Genomic DNA, 8,443 nt, shown 5'->3' on the forward strand with positions numbered 1-8,443 from the left:
TAGAAGAGTGAAGAGGAGAGAGCAGTAAGGTTGATGGAAGAGTGGGGGTTATAGAAAAACCCATCATTTGGCCTTTGTCTCTTCCTAGGTGTCAGCTTCCAGGGCTTGTAGACAGAATTGGGGGAGGGGGTGACTGAACAGGTTTGTAAGGAGAATAGGTAGAACTTTTAACCTGAAGACATTTAAAGGAATATGTGGCTTCATCATGAAGGTATTGAAATGTGTGTTTGAGTAATTGAATAGAGAGAGTTATTGGAAGAAGTGAGAGGGTGGGATTTCTCTTCTGAAGTCTCCTTGAGGAGAAATCAAGAATCTAGACTTTGAACTGAGTTGTCTCAGGAAAGAGAAAAGGATTGGATTATTGTTTAAGTCCCCAAAAGTACAAGGACTGGTTTGTTCCGATTATGGGATTTCAGGGTGGTAAATGGATAGAGAAGTGTCCTCAGTGTGTTTGCCAGCTATCCACTGTCAGTGACAATTAGCGAAAGGTCCAGAGTAGAGGACCCATTTAATTAGGGTCTGGAAGGGAAAAAGGTGTACTAGATATAGAAAAGGGTTGAGAAATGTATACATATGGAGTAGTTTGTTTACAGTGATATTTAACAGGGCTGTTAGCTTGTTGTTTTACCTTTGGAGGCCTAAGTCCACCCCTACCTTGTGTCAGCTACACAGGCAGGCAGACAGGCGAGCAAAGGGACAGGGATTAGCAGAAAGAGTTTGCTTGAAACAGATAGTTTTAGCCTAGAAAATCTGGACCAACTGCAAATAGCAAGAGTGTAGTTAGAAGAGCAGGGAAGGAGATAAGGATCTTTGGTGCTGGAGGTCATCAAAGAAAAGAGATAGAGAGAAAGGGAGGGGGTGAGAGAAGTGGGTGAGAGACAGACTGAGCTGCGATAAGATGAGGAGTTACATTTTTAGAGGAGATGATTGTGAGGCCATTGGCAGAGAAGTGCTGGGTTAGTAAGGCAGGAGAGCAGGGAGGGGGACCTCTGGAGTAGAGGTCAGAGAAGGACTTGGTGGACAGAACAGAACAAGCAGAGGGCAAGTTTTCTGGAGCAGAGGTAGAGGAGGGCTTATGTTTAAGGTACCTTGGATTCCTCATCATTTCGTTGGAGAATTGTTTAAATCATTAAAATTAAAACCTAAAGTTACAAATTTAGGCCAGTGGTGGCCATGGTAAGAAGACCAGATTTTGGTAGAAAAACAAGTCATTTAAAAAAAATAATTTTTATTGTGAAATTAACATACAGAGGGGTTAAAATTAAATGAGAAAGGTAATGAGTATATTTCTTACCTAGCATAGTTGCCTCTTCCTTTTTTCCCCCTACAATCCCTGCCCTCCCAAATCCATGTTTCTCCCCCCCCCTCCGCAAAGTTGTAAAGTTCATTTTTTGACATAGCATTTTGTACATGTCATTGTGCAATGGGTACACATGTATTCTTATTAAAATTATTTCCCTTCCCCAGCCCAAATTACACCAACATCAAATGCAGTGAAAACAGTGGTTATACCATGGGGGAGGGATATATGAAGCATTTTTTTACTGTAAATTAGTCAGCCCAGAGTCTTAAGATTAAACTGCAGGCATGCTAATGAGGTGTCTCTGGGAGACAATTTGGAAAATTTGGTAGGATTTTGGAGCCTGTCCCATTTCTCCAGGCATCCTTGGTGTTTTGAGAAGGCAGACGGATGGAACCCAATAATTAATCGAGTGCATGCCCAAAGGTCCTAATTAATGGTGGTCAGTCAGGGAGTCAGGAAAGTGGAGACTCCTGGAGTCTCCACAGACAGGAAGAGATCCCCACAGACAGGAAGGAAGGGAGGGATTCCTGGAGTCCTGCAGTCCTTGTCGGGGCCCCTGTTCCACAGACTAGGCTGGTTACCTTGTCCTGAAGGCTTTCAGGTGGTGGGTGAAGTTGGTCAAGTGGCAAAAAGCCTCCTGCCTAGAGATCAGAGTCCAGTGACAGGGTAAAGGAGAGAGAATAGGGGGTTTATGCAGGGGTCAATAATACTGCAAGCCACAGCAGAATGGCCCTCCCCTGCTTGCACCAATTACAAAGGCCAAGGCCAAGAGGTCTTTCATGAGGCTGTTTAGCCCAAAGTAAGCTCATGGGGCTCTGAACTCCCGATGCAGAAAGGCCTTGGAAGGAGGAGGAAAATAGCAGAGAAGCTCCATGAGAGGTGACAAAGAGGTGGGTTGCCCCTCCGTAGAGGGCATGCAGTTTATTCCTCGCACTTTTCCATTCCTGGATGTAGGAACCATATGTTAGAAAAATGGAGTAGAATGGAAAAGGAATAGGCCAGACTCGATCAGACTCAACAGGCGAGAACTGTTCATTGACAGACAGCGAGGGGCACAGCCCTTCCTGCAGGATTGAGGTTGTGTGAGGAGCTGGGACAGGATCTGGTTTTTTATAGGAGGTCTGAACAAGAAGGTAGAGTTTAATGTAAAGCTCCTGGGTCAAGGAAGGTGGGGGACTTTCACGTGGGCCCATAATGGAATATTTACAGCTGGACTTAGGTGGATTGTCCTGCCTGTACTTCAATGGAGTTCACACATACCTGGGATTTTGCCTGGAGTCTGTACGGGCCTGGGAAAATAGGATGGGGGTCAATCTTTCAGTCTTAATTGGAAAAAGATAGTCTTCCCAGCTTTTCTGCATATAAACACTCCATCATCGTTTTCTTATTAGAGGATTATTCCAGATTAGCTATATGTTGATTTATAATGACTGAGCCTGACATAAAGGTGAGGGAAACTGTCTACACTTCAGTGAGGTTCTGACTTGTGTTTCACAAAGTGTTATGAAAGCTCTCCATGAGAAATCTAGCAGCATTTCTAAAAAGTCCTTGCGTGCTTATACTTTCTGATAATATCTCAATTCAAGTATTTCTCCTCAGAGTTCCATACCATTCAATAATGCTGTATTAGATCCCTGTTGTATTTTGCAGACAGATCTTGGTGATGAAATTTGTGTTTTTCAAAATTACTCTCCCAATTCCATCCACAAAATGAAGACAAAAATTATCTGAAAAAATTTGTATATGTTGATAGTGCATATAATTTTTTAAAGTATTATTTTATTTTGTTAAATTTTTAATTGTGAAAATACCATACAGAGGGGTTACAATTACATGGGCAAGGTACTGAGTATATTTCTTATCAAGTATTGTTGTCTCCTCCTTTGTTTCCCCTTCCCATCCCTATCCATCTCTCCCCCACGCCCTCTCCTACCCCCACCAAATTTGTAAAGTTCATTTTTCGTCATAATGACTTGTACATCTCATTGTTGCAATGGGTTCACCTCTATCCCTATTTAAACTATTTGTTTTTCCCTTCACCTCCACAAATTATACCAACATCAAATACAGTGAAAACGGGTTATACCATGGGGAGGGACATACAAAGCAAAAAATATATCATCTTATAAATATATTAGAAATGATTGCAAGAAAGAAAAAACATTTGAATCTTTATCTTGTGGTTCATTTTGCCTAACATCAACTTATCTGACTGTTTCTGCTTATCTCAAACACATACAAGTTATTGCAAATAAGGGAAACCATGGGACCTATGTTTCTTTGGACCTGGCTTACTTCACTTAATATAATTCTTTCCAAGTTTTTCCATTTCCATGTAGACAGAAGGGAACCCTCCTGCATTGTTGGTGGGAGTGCATATACTTTTATTTTCTATTACAAACATAGAATGTAGCAAAATTTTTCATAGCAATTACACTGCACTAGGTGCTGGGCATATTCTAATGTAAATAAAATACTGTGTTTATGCAGAGATTTTGAGCATCCAAAATTTTAATATGCCTCTGGTCCTAATACCATTACCTTACTGATATTGAGTGACAAATACAACTTCTTATAAGTACAGAAGTTTTCCTTGTATCTTTTTAATATATATGTTTTTACTGTGAATATACTATACAGAGGGGTTACAGTTACGTAAGTTAATGAGTACATTTCTTATTGAGCACTGTTACCCCCCTCCTTTGTTTTTCCCCTATCAACCCTTCCCCTCACACCTCCCCACCTCCTCCCTCCACCCCTCCTCTGATAGAGTGTTTTGTCCATCTCATTGTTACAATGGGTCAACCTGTATCCTTTTCTTGTATCTTAAATGAAAAAACGCTGGCTTGTTTCATGCTGATTCTACTTGTGTAGACACACCTAAAGTCACCCACCAAGCCCAAAAGCACATAAATGAAAGGCATATCATCTTTTGTCAGTTGGTATAATTGTGTTCTACACATTTATTGACAGGTTGCAAATTATTTTCAAACTTTAATGCATTAAAATGTTTTCTGCCGCGGAACGGCTCTGTCAGGACGACGGAGGACACCTTGTGGAGGTAACTGGAATAGGTGGGGAGATGGCAAACAGACAACTCACACACAAGAGGAGTGAATTCTGAGTGTGATTTATTGCAGAGGATAACATGCTTTTATAGAAAAAGTCTCCATGAGAAAGGGTAAAAGGCTACACAAAGCTGCAAGGCTTTGTTCTGGGGTGGTCACCAGCTGGTCACCTGATCTTGTTTTTTGGATGACGAGCTATGATGATAGGCACTTGTTTTCGGCTTTACCTCTATTTTTAAGAAATACAATTGGTTTCGATATTTATCACCTATTAACCATTAACCAGAGCATATGGGCAAGGTGCTGAACAGAAAGGCATGAACTCTAGTACTTCATAGTTACTTTTGTTTAGTTTTGTACTTTATGCGTTTCAAATCTTTTCTAAGCAATTGTGCTTCTTTGCCATTCTTTAGAGGGTTCCCAATTTGTGGCCCAAAATCATGATAGTAAGTATACTTAGTTAAATCTGGCCATATATCAAATTCAAGCTCATAGTGTCTTTTCTGTAACCCTTTCACATAATCGTTTACTCTTCTCCATAGAGGCCTTAACTGTCTCATAAGATCTTTCTTGTTCCTTCTTTCATAGTAAGCACAAAGGAGGCCTAGATCTAGCAAGTCTCTCAGTAAATGAAAGATAGTAATAGGAAGTTCTTTCTCCTAAGTTGTTTTCCCAATGTTTGCCATCCTTATCGTACACACCTGTAAAAGGCTATGGATCTGGGGGAAGTCTTTGGGGTCCTCTAGATAATGGAGGATCCCACCATTTTCTTCTGATAAGCTTTTGCCACCTTCCATCTACCAACTTTTAAGAATCTTATTTAGCTTTTGGTCTATATATCCCTCTACATCTTTTTTATCCACACGATATCTATATGAGTCTATTTGTGGCGAACGCCTTCTCGGCCAGCGAGAAAAAACGACCACCACACCAGGAGTCTTCTCAGATCACGCTTTATTGGAGAGCCTTTCAATTGATGGGAGAGCTTGAGCGCGAGAGAGCGTGCACCCAAAACATGGCCGCTTATATAGGGAATAGGAACACGGGTCTTTCTATCATTGGTCATCTGCCTTTCACCGTCACCAGGTGCCACGGGATTGGCTGGGGACTCTACGTGGCTCGCGCACGCGCAAAGCCTAGGACCCACCGTCCCGCCAAGCACTGTCTAATATGGACCTCAAAGCTGCAAGGGAGTGGGTGGCGCCTTGTAATGGCGTTCGCCCCGGCTCCCTGCATCTATTGTATATGCTTTAGGATTAAAGGGAATTCTCCAATAGCCATACACTCTTTCTGCTCTAGCCGTGCCTACAGCTTCTTGTAAATCTCTTACAAACAATTCCTTCTGCTGAAGTGATGTCATGAAACCCCCAATACGTTTCTATTTCCATATGACTTGTCTAATAGCATCCATAAGAGGGGCTTTTAGGGTAGCACTTAACTCTGGTGAATTAGTCATGTTCTCAGGACACTCATCAGATGTTGGAGTCGTCAACACTTCCAAGAAAGAGCCTTGAATAAGGGAACGTTGAGCATGAGTAAGTAGAACAAGCAGCAGGAACAGTAAAATATTAATAGGCACTCCTATACAGCAAAGAAAAGAAAAACAGGAACACATCTTTCCCAGGGGCTTGCTAGCCTTTTCAGGAGGTAGGCCTCTTTGAAGCCCAATTCTCAGATCTGAAAGCAGGTTTCCCATGCTAAGCAGACTCCACCGGAGTACGTGTGGCAGCTTTCTTTCTTATTTTCTTGACCAATAAATCAGCAAGACCTCAGTCAGCATTTCTCACATAGGACTTTTCAAATGGGTTGGTTAAATATTGACATGAGCTCCAGTCTTCTGAGGATTCACTCATCTGCTTAGGAATTGATGCTAGCTGTTGGAAACTAGCTCAAAGAAGGATGCCATTTAAAGCCTTATAACGTTATTCTTTACCAGAGTATTCTCCAGCTACTTTGGTTGTTGAGAATGTCTACAAGAGCAAGCATTCTGTGGGAAACATGGAGACACCTTATGACCATTACTTAATGAGATTTCCAAGTGGCTTGCTATCACTTGTACTGCACAAGTCGAATCTGTCAAAACCTATCAGTTTTAAGAGATAAGAGGAGTGGTAAAAATACTTCTAGAGAAAAATGCATCTTCAACATATTTGGTTCCAAGCATTCCGTCTAAGGCATATTCATCAAGTAGTGAAACTTTTGTTGTCTGTAACTATGTGTCTTTCTCCAGGTATACATGTGTGTATGTATGTGTGTATTCATGTGTATAGGAGCATACATGTGTACATATATAAGGGCATATACACACATATATGCAAATATAAAAAATATACATACATAACATATGTGCGTATATATCAACTGTTCAGTGATTTAATCTCTAGTTCCTGCACATTGTCATTCACACAAAGTGCACATGATAAACTGCTCTGAGGATCTTTGCTCTATGATGGTTATCCTTTGTACTCACTTCTGCCACTACTTTGTTTTTCATCCCTGTGAACAGGGATGAAAATCTATCCATAGGATAGCTTTATTTTCATTACATGTATTTACTTACTGATAATAAAAGAAATGGGTTATCCATAAAAGAAAAAATATCTTTTAGGTAAAAGGATAAAGTATCTTATCCATCCCCATGATTCCTATGAGATAAAATTTATAATAATAGTAAAAGTGAAAAGGAATTTTTAGATCTGTTGTTTTGCCATTTAGCATTGCAAAGAATAATATCACATCACTGCTATAACTCTTAAAGAATGCCATTGTAACTGATGGTCCCTATCATGTTCTCCCAAAACCAGTGGATTCTGAAAGATAATAGTACACCAGCAGAAATGCTAAGTAGCAGACATGGAGCATGAACGAGAAAGCAAGTGAATGAGATAGAGTGAAAGATAGAGAGAAATATCATAATACTGAAAGTGCATAACAGATAAATAAGAGCTGTATGAGAATATTCATACAGCTATTTTTAGATTCTACATGTACATTTGAAGGTATTTAATGTACAATAACCCACCAACATAAAATATAAAGTGCTTTTGATAAAAAACTAAAAATTACTCAAGAAATTATAACTGCAAAAACAATTTTCACAGATGCAATTTCTCAGAGATATTTCATGACTTTGAGAATAATAAAGTGGCTGAAGTTAATATAAATTAAGTAGTATGATAATTCACAAAACTATAAAAAGATATTCATATATTTCAATATATAACCCAAAGATAAAACAAATGTTCTTTAGATGATTTTTTAAAACACAGTTTCTCAGGAACTGGGAAAGTGGCTCAATGGTATAGTGCTTGCCTTGCATGCATGAGGCCCTGAGTTTGATTCCTCTGTACAACATATCAGAAAAAGATGGAAGTGGTGCTGTGACAAAAGTGGTAACGCTAGCCTTGAGCTGAGTAGCTGAGGGACAGCACACATGCTCTAGATTTCAAACCTCATGACCAACAAAAACAGAAACAAAACAAAATACAGTCTCTCATTTTTGTAGCCTCAACTCTGTAATACGTCTGCTTCAACCTAGGGCTAAGATTTTAGGTGTGGACATTTATCAACACTCCTGATTCAGATTCTACTTGATAAAATTTTTAATCAATATTTTTTTCTTAAATTTGCTATTTGTAAACTCACATGCACCTATAAAAATGGTTGAACATCCCAGTAACTTTCTCAAAGTACCTCCAAAAGACAATTTACAAAACTTTGTATTATATTACTACAAGGAAAACTGTAGGGAGCCAGGGTAAACGCCATTACAAGATGGCGCCCACTCCCTTGCAGCTTTGAGGTAACCACTCCATTTGAGGCGGTGCTTGGCGGGACGGTGGGTCCTGAGCTTTGCGCATGCGCGAGCCACGTAGAGTCCCCAGCCAATCCCGTGGCACCTGGTGATGGTAAAAGGCAGACGACCAATGATAGCGCTCTCTCCCACTCAAGCTCTCCCATCAACTAAAAGGCTCTCCAATAAAGCGTGATCTGAGAAGACTCCTGGTGTGGTGGTCGTTCTTTCTCGCTGGTCGAGAAGGCGCACGCCGCAAAGTGGTGACGAAACCCGGGA

This window comes from Dipodomys merriami, unplaced genomic scaffold (assembly GCF_024711535.1).
Source record: "Dipodomys merriami isolate MVZ:Mamm:240054 unplaced genomic scaffold, mDipMer1.0.p SCAF_46, whole genome shotgun sequence".
Classification (NCBI taxonomy): Eukaryota; Metazoa; Chordata; class Mammalia; order Rodentia; family Heteromyidae; genus Dipodomys; species Dipodomys merriami.